General features: G+C 38.4%; 1 pseudogene; it reads left to right on the top strand.

The window, feature by feature from the left end:
* The window catches only part of LOC102829407, a 39,840-nt pseudogene extending 32,662 nt beyond the window's left edge, over positions 1–7,178 (top strand).
* Positions 7,179–7,465: the final 287 nt, after the last annotated feature.

Here is a 7,465-nt window from a genome sequence, read left to right as displayed (position 1 = left end):
TGCATTGAAAAAAAAAAACAATGTCTCTTTGTTCTATTTGAGTTAATAATCTTTTTAGTCTATGTACAACTTTCTCATAAGCAAAATTAAGTATTCTGGAACACTCGTTCTTCACAATGTTATCCATAGTTTGTTATGATCCACAGTCATATGCTTTTTGCCTAGTCAATAAAGCGCAAATAAGCATTTTCTTCAGCTCTGTAGGATAAGCATTGGACCCGAAGGTCTGTTTGCACCCCAGAATCTGCTGTTACCAGCTGCTCCTGGGAAACCCTATACAGGGTTGCTATAAGCTGCAACCAATTAAAGGACACTTGACAACAACAACAAACATCTTTCTGGAGCTCTCAGCTTTTAGACAATATCCATTCAATGTCAGAAATGATATCCTTAATTCTACATTTTCCTTTGACTCTGACTTGAATTTCGCTCAGCTAACAATGACTGTGAGGATGGCACAGGATGCAGCAGTGTTTTGTTCTATTGTACACAGGGCAATTGTGAGTCAGAACCAACTCAATGGCACCTAACAACAACAACACCTCCTTTTTTCTAGACTACCTAGTCTGGAATCTCTGCTGAAACCTGTCCACCATTGAATGACCCCACTCGCAGTAGGAGAAAGCCAAATATTTTAGATAGGGTGGTCAGGGAAATGTTCCCTTAAGAGATGATAACTTATCCAGAGTCAAAACAAAATATTAATGTCAAAAAAATAAGTGGTGCACTAAAACATACCATAAATACTGGTGTGGTACTGTGGGATAATGCACTGGACTGCAAGTTCAGTTTGACTGGAAGGTCAATGGTTCAAATTCCCCAATCGCTCTTTGGAATCCCTATACAGGGTCACTATGAGTCAGAACCAAATTGACAGCACTTAACAACAACAACACATACCAAATTCTCACATTTTTGTGAAAAGATAAATGAGTAATAGCAATGACGTATAACTACATTTAGAACTATTTTTTGCATTGCATGAAATACTTTTAAATATTTTAACATTATCACAAGAACTAAAAAGAGGGTTAGCATTATTTAAAATATACTTTATGATATTTATGGGATAAAATTGAACATAAGGTTTACAAAGAGAGAAGAGAACCTGAAAATGAAGGTGGAAAAGAGGGGTAAAGCTAGGCAGATGTCTGAAGGGGAAAACTTCTCTGAGGAAGCAGTGGTTGGCTGTAAAACCAAAAAATTAACTTAGGCAACTGGACTATATTGTGGAATTTAAACACTGCAAAAACTATGACACACCAGCAATTCCTCCCACAGCCCTCTCTGCTCTTCAGTTGGGTTTGGTAATCCATTGCAATGGCCACACAAGACTCAGTCACCATACTAACAGTTATGGAGTTTATTAGGGAAGTTATCGGATTACAATACAAGATCGGAAAATATTCAGGACACAATTATTCTAGTCAGTTGTTAATAAATGCCCATAGGACCCACTGCTTCAGCATCAGCCTCAGCCTGAAGGAACTTGGCTCTAGCTCTGTGAGTCAGCAAACCTAGCTCCCCACTAAAGTACCTGAAGGTACCTCATTCTACAAACAAGCTTCCTGCCCAAAGTCACTCAGCTATACTTGGTCCATGGGCTGGGAACCCCACTGCTCTCATTTATGCTCTGGTTCTTATTGCTGCTGTTCTTCTACCATTCCTCCAGTGTCACAGCTTCCTGTCCCTGGGTCATGGAGGCTCAATGCACAGGGATCTGAGGGTCCAAAACACATATCCCACACCTCATTCTTCTTTTCTGATGATAGTGATTACCCCCTCCAGGTTCTGAGATGCTTCATTTTACATCCATGCTAGAGGTTCAGGTTTTTAGAATTACCATGAACTCTGCTAATACCCTCAGCAGAATCATGTCATCCTATCAGTATCTTCTCCTATCTCCTCTTACTCAGATCCAGCAGGGTAGAAACATTGTCTGATAACAGATTATGGCTAGAAGAGATATTAGATAATTTACTATACCACAAATACTATGAACACATTTGGTATAGGTGAAGACAGGCTGAGTTCTGCATACCATTAATGAAATCTGGTTTTCCCATATGCTGTTGTTAAGAGCCATCTAGTGGATTCCAACTCATGGTGACTCTGTATAGTGCTTCCAAGGAGCAGCTGGTGAGTTTAAACTGCCAAACTTGCAATTAGAAGTTCAGAGTTTATCCTACAGAACCACACTAAGAGTACATTATGTTGTTATTATTGTTAAGTGCTGTAGAATTTGTTCCAACTTTTAGGGACCCTGTGTAGAGTTTTCCAGGAGCTGCTGGTGGGTTTGAACCACCTATCTTGTGGTTAGCTATCAAGTGCTTATCCTATAGTGCCACACTAGGAGTCTGGACTCCATTATAGAACCTTTTAAGTCTCTTAGCAAAAGTTGCTGGAATTCCCATCTTCTCCATTTCAATAATTCAGAACCACAATCTATTTTGCTCACACTCAGAATCTAGGAATGATCTTATTTATCCCTTTGCAATTGATCCCTGAATCTAATTAACCAGTAAATCCTGAATTCTACCTTTAAACTATATCCTAAATCCAGCCATGTCCAATGACATTGCTTCTCTTTACTTCCACGTTTTTTCCCACTTCAGGCAGTTCACTTTGAGCCAGAGTGAACACTTTAAAATGAAAATCAGATCATGTCAATCCCTTGCTCAAAATCTGCTACTGCTTTCCCTTTTCTAAACTAATTCAAAAATTTCAAATTCCTAGCCATGGCCTAAAGATTTTATATAATCTTACTGCTATCATTCATTTTTTTCAGCCACATTGACTCTTGCTCTTCTTTGAGCATAGTCTTTCCATTAGCTCTTCCATCTGACTAGAGAGCTTTCCATGTAACTTTCTATATCTTGCTTCATACTTGTTATATATATGTTTAGACATCACCTTAACATCAGACTTTACATTCAATATTACAACCAAAACCATATTAGCTGTTCATCAATTTTTAATATTTTAATATTTTACTAGTTATTTAATCATCATTTTTATGCAGTAATAACATGTTGAATCCATAAGTTTCTTTTACAGTGAAATTCTGTATAACCAAATACTATTAGCAAAATTAGATTTATGTTTAACAGACTAATCACCATAGTAATTTAGTGTTAAGTCATAAGCAAAATTGAATCCATCTCTATGACATTTTCTTTAAGCAACATAAAGCAGTATTTCTCCAAGAGTGAATGATGAGTAAAGGAATGATAAAATCTGTTTTAGGCAATGAAAACATGAAAAAATATCTTATACATTAATGAGACCATCAGTATTTTTTAAAAAAGGCAAATAAATGAAGTTCATACCAATTAGTATTCAGTTGGATCATAGGACTTTTTTTCAGAATCATTCAACATTTAACTTCATAGCTGATCAGTTGGCTAACATAAGCCTACTTAGAGAAAATTTAATTTTCCAAACAGTAATCCAAGTCTAGCACTTATATTTTGATTCCTTTATTTAATAAGCAATAAATCATCAAACACAAAATATGAATGTCAGTCTCTATCTTACATTAGGAAAGAAATTAGGCACTTCAAAAATATGTTTGTCTCATATTATCCTTTGAAGTGCTATAGACTTTTGAAATTTAGAAATGATTCCCTTATAAACATTAGTTAGAAGTTGCTTTAAGTTTACTGTGTGCTATACACGGATACATTGTATAACACACATTTAGGTTTTTTAATCTGAGAATTTTATATCACAATAGTAAACCTTTTTCATGTGTACTTCTGAAATGCTGCCTACTTAATAAAATTCTATTTCCACTGTCATGATTAATGTTTATGATTAAAATCATTACTTTTCCTTAACTCAAAAGAAATATTCTCTGAAAACTTTTAGCACACAGTATTTTTTAGGGAGAAAAACTATAATCCTAGAACTGATAGGAATTGAGGAGATTTAGTAGTACTCAAACCAGTTTAAAATAATGTTGCTGTCCTGTCCTTTCCTAAGGCTTATGTCTCTGACAGCGAACATAATTAAAACTGTATAGAGAGAAATTGCCACTTGTTCTGAATCAGTGAAACTTGACAACCAAGAAAATAATGCAAAGCTTTTTTTATCCCAAGTACTGATTCTAACCATAGTCTTCTTTCTTTTCTATGTCATTCTTAACAACAGATATAAATACAGAACAAACATGAATCAATAGAATAGACTTGGGAAAGAGAGAACAATTTAGGGAATATTTTGATATATTATAGTTCACACACATGCCACCATCCACAGAATATGGTTTCCTCTACACTTCTGAGATGCCTCATATTTCTAGCCCCACAGTCTCTGTCTCACATCCTCCCATAAGCCACATTTTCACATTTTGGTTCAGATGTTGAAAAGGGCCAGGTTGATCAAAACATAGTCACAGAAATCTTCTGTCAATTGTCTGCTATTTGGATTTGCTAGTAAAGGGTAGATGCAAAGAAGAAGATTGTTCAAGATAACAGACTTTTAAAACTTCTGTTATCCTAAATAAATATGTTGTTTTTTAAAATGCCTTATGGGATCTTTTTTTTTTTTTATGGAATGAATTGGGTTCCCTCAATATACATGTTGAAATCCTAAACTTTATACCTTTGGATGGAATCCTTGTAGCATAGTGGGCTATGTGTTTGGCTGCTAACTTCATAGTCAGAAGTTTGAATCCACTAAGTGCTCCTCAGAAGAAATGTGAGTCCTCCTGCTCCCTAAAATATTTACAGGCTTGGAAACTCTTCATGTGGTGGCTATGTGTCAGAATTAACTTAATAGTACACAGCAGCAGCATCCTGTGGATGTTATTCCATAAGTGAGAGGATTTTTGCTACACAAATGGAGCCGTACCAGTGTAAGACATTTAATCATTTCTAAGTTACAAAACAAGCAGGATATCCTGGAGAAGACAGATGCCATGAAAGAGTCACGAAGAAGTTAAAAAAAAAAAATAGAGAACACCAGGATTAGCTAAAAGAAGGAAGCAACACAGTTGAAAGCCTGATTTTGACACAGCAAAATGCAAGCTATCACATTATGACTAACTGACCAACAAATGGTGTATTATGTCTGTACTTATATATTTCTATACCACGTGTATTCATCCTCCATATGACTTTTCAAATTTCCCAAAAAAGAGGAACATAATGGGAGGAAATCACATGAAAGATGATTAAATACTTGTCCTAGAAGAGACATCCACCACTTGCCTGTCAGTTTGATGAAATACACAGAAATCAAATTGACTACATCTATGGAAAGACATGTGGACAATCTCCATATAATAAGCCAAGTTAAGGACAGGGGAAGACTGTGGAACAGACCATCAACTACTCATATTCAAGTTTAGGTTGAAGCTGAAGAAAATTAAAACAAATCCACAAGAAACAAAATATGACTTTGAATATATCCAACCTGAACTTAGAGATCATCTCAAGAACAGATTTGATGCATTAGACACTAATGACTAAAGACCAGAAGAGCTGAGCGAAGACACCAAGAGTAAGAAAGAAAGAAAAATTCAAAATTGATGTCAGAAGAGCCTCTGAAACTTGCTCTCCAGAAGAGATACAAAAGCAAAAGGAAGTAATAAGGAAGCCAAACATTTAAACAGAAAATTTCAAAAGACAGCTAGAGAAGACAAATCAACTATAATGAAATATGCAAAGACCTAGAGTTAGAAAACCAAAAGTGAAGAAACCACTCAGCATTCCTCAAGTTGAACGAACTGAAGAAACAAATTCAAGCCTCGAATTGCAATATTGAAGGGTTCTATGAAATCCTGGTGTGACACTGTTGGATACAGCACTGTATGGCAAGGTTGGTTTTAACCACAAGGCTGGTGGTTCAAATCCACTAGTCATTCTTCAGAAACCCTATACAGAGCAAACAGAGCAAGGACAGCTCTGGTTTCCTCATCAACCTCATCAAATTGTCCAGGTACTTGGACTTCTCCTCTGAGGTAATGGCAGCTCTCAGAGTCACTATCGGCACCTGGTGATGAGCTGTGTGCCTGGCTTGTGTGTGCAGATGGAGACAATGCTGTGGCAGGCCATTGCCCAGCACATCAATTCAAGTCTGTGCTGATGATGAACAAGATGGACCAAGCTCTGCTGGAGCTGCAGCTGGAGTCCGAGGAGCTCTACCAGAGCTTCCAGCTCATCATGAGAACATCAATGTCATCATCTCCACCTACGGTGAGGGCAAAAACATTCCCATAGGAAACATCATGGTCAATCCATCCTCAGCAGTGTTAGCTTTGGGTCTGGCCTCCATGGGTGGGCCTTAAACCTGAAGCAGTTTGCTGAGTTGTATGTGGCTAAGTTCACCACCAAGGGCAAAGGTCAGTTGGGACCTCCTGAGTAGGCCAATATACTGGAGGACAGGATGAAGAAGTTCTGAGGTGACCAGTATTTTGACTCTAACAATGGCAAGTTCGGCAAATCCGCCACCAACACAAATGGCAAGAAGATGCCAAAGACATTCTGCCAACTCATCCTTGACCTCATCTTTAAGCTGTTTGATGAAATCATGAATTTTGAGAAAGAGGTGGCAGCCAAACTGACAAACTCAACATTAATCTAGACAGCGAAGACAAAGACAAAGCAGGAAAACCCCTTCTGAAGGCTGTGATGCACTGCTAACTGCCCGCTGGGAACACCCTGCTGCAGATGATTACCATCCACCTGCCCTTGCCTGTACCTCTGTGAGCTACTGTATAAGGGACCCCAGACAGGCAACCATAGGTATTAAAAGCTATGATCCCAAAGGTCCCCTCATGACATACATTTCCAAAATGATGACAGCCTCTGACAAAGGTTGGTTCTACACCTCCAGACATGTCTTCTTAGGGCTGGTGTCCTGAAAGTCAGGATCATAGGCCCCAACTAAACACCCGGAAAGAATGAGGACCTATACCTGAAGCCAATCCAGAGAACGATCCTGATGATGGGCCACTACTGGAGCCCATCAAGGATGTGCCATGTAGGTACATCTGGGCCTAGCGGGTGAAGACTGGCACCATCACCACATTTAAGCATGACCACAATATGCGGGTGAGGAAGTTTAGTGTCAACCTTGTAGTCAGGGTGGTGGTGGAGGCCAAAAGCCCTGCCGACCTGCCCAAACTGGTGAAGGAACTGAAGCAACTGGCCAAATCAGACCCCATGGATTGAGTGGGACTCAGCCAACACAGGTGTGTTCTTTGTTTTTCTTCCAATAAATCTGCGATGGAAGTACAGCCAGAATGTTGCATAGAAGTCAAGATGACAAGACTTAGTATCTCCTACTTGGGCATATTATAAGAAGTGACCAGTCCTTGGAGAAAGACATCATACTAGGTAAAATGGTGGGTCAGTAGAAAAAGAGGAAGTCCACCAATGAGATAGATTGGCACACTGGCAATAGCAATGTGGTCAAGCACAACAATTGTGGGGATAGCACTGGACCATGCAGTGTTTCA

This window comes from Chrysochloris asiatica, unplaced genomic scaffold, assembly GCF_000296735.1.
Source record: "Chrysochloris asiatica unplaced genomic scaffold, ChrAsi1.0 scaffold00303, whole genome shotgun sequence".
In the NCBI taxonomy this organism is placed as follows: Eukaryota; Metazoa; Chordata; class Mammalia; order Afrosoricida; family Chrysochloridae; genus Chrysochloris; species Chrysochloris asiatica.
This window is presented reverse-complemented; position numbering and strand designations above follow the sequence as displayed.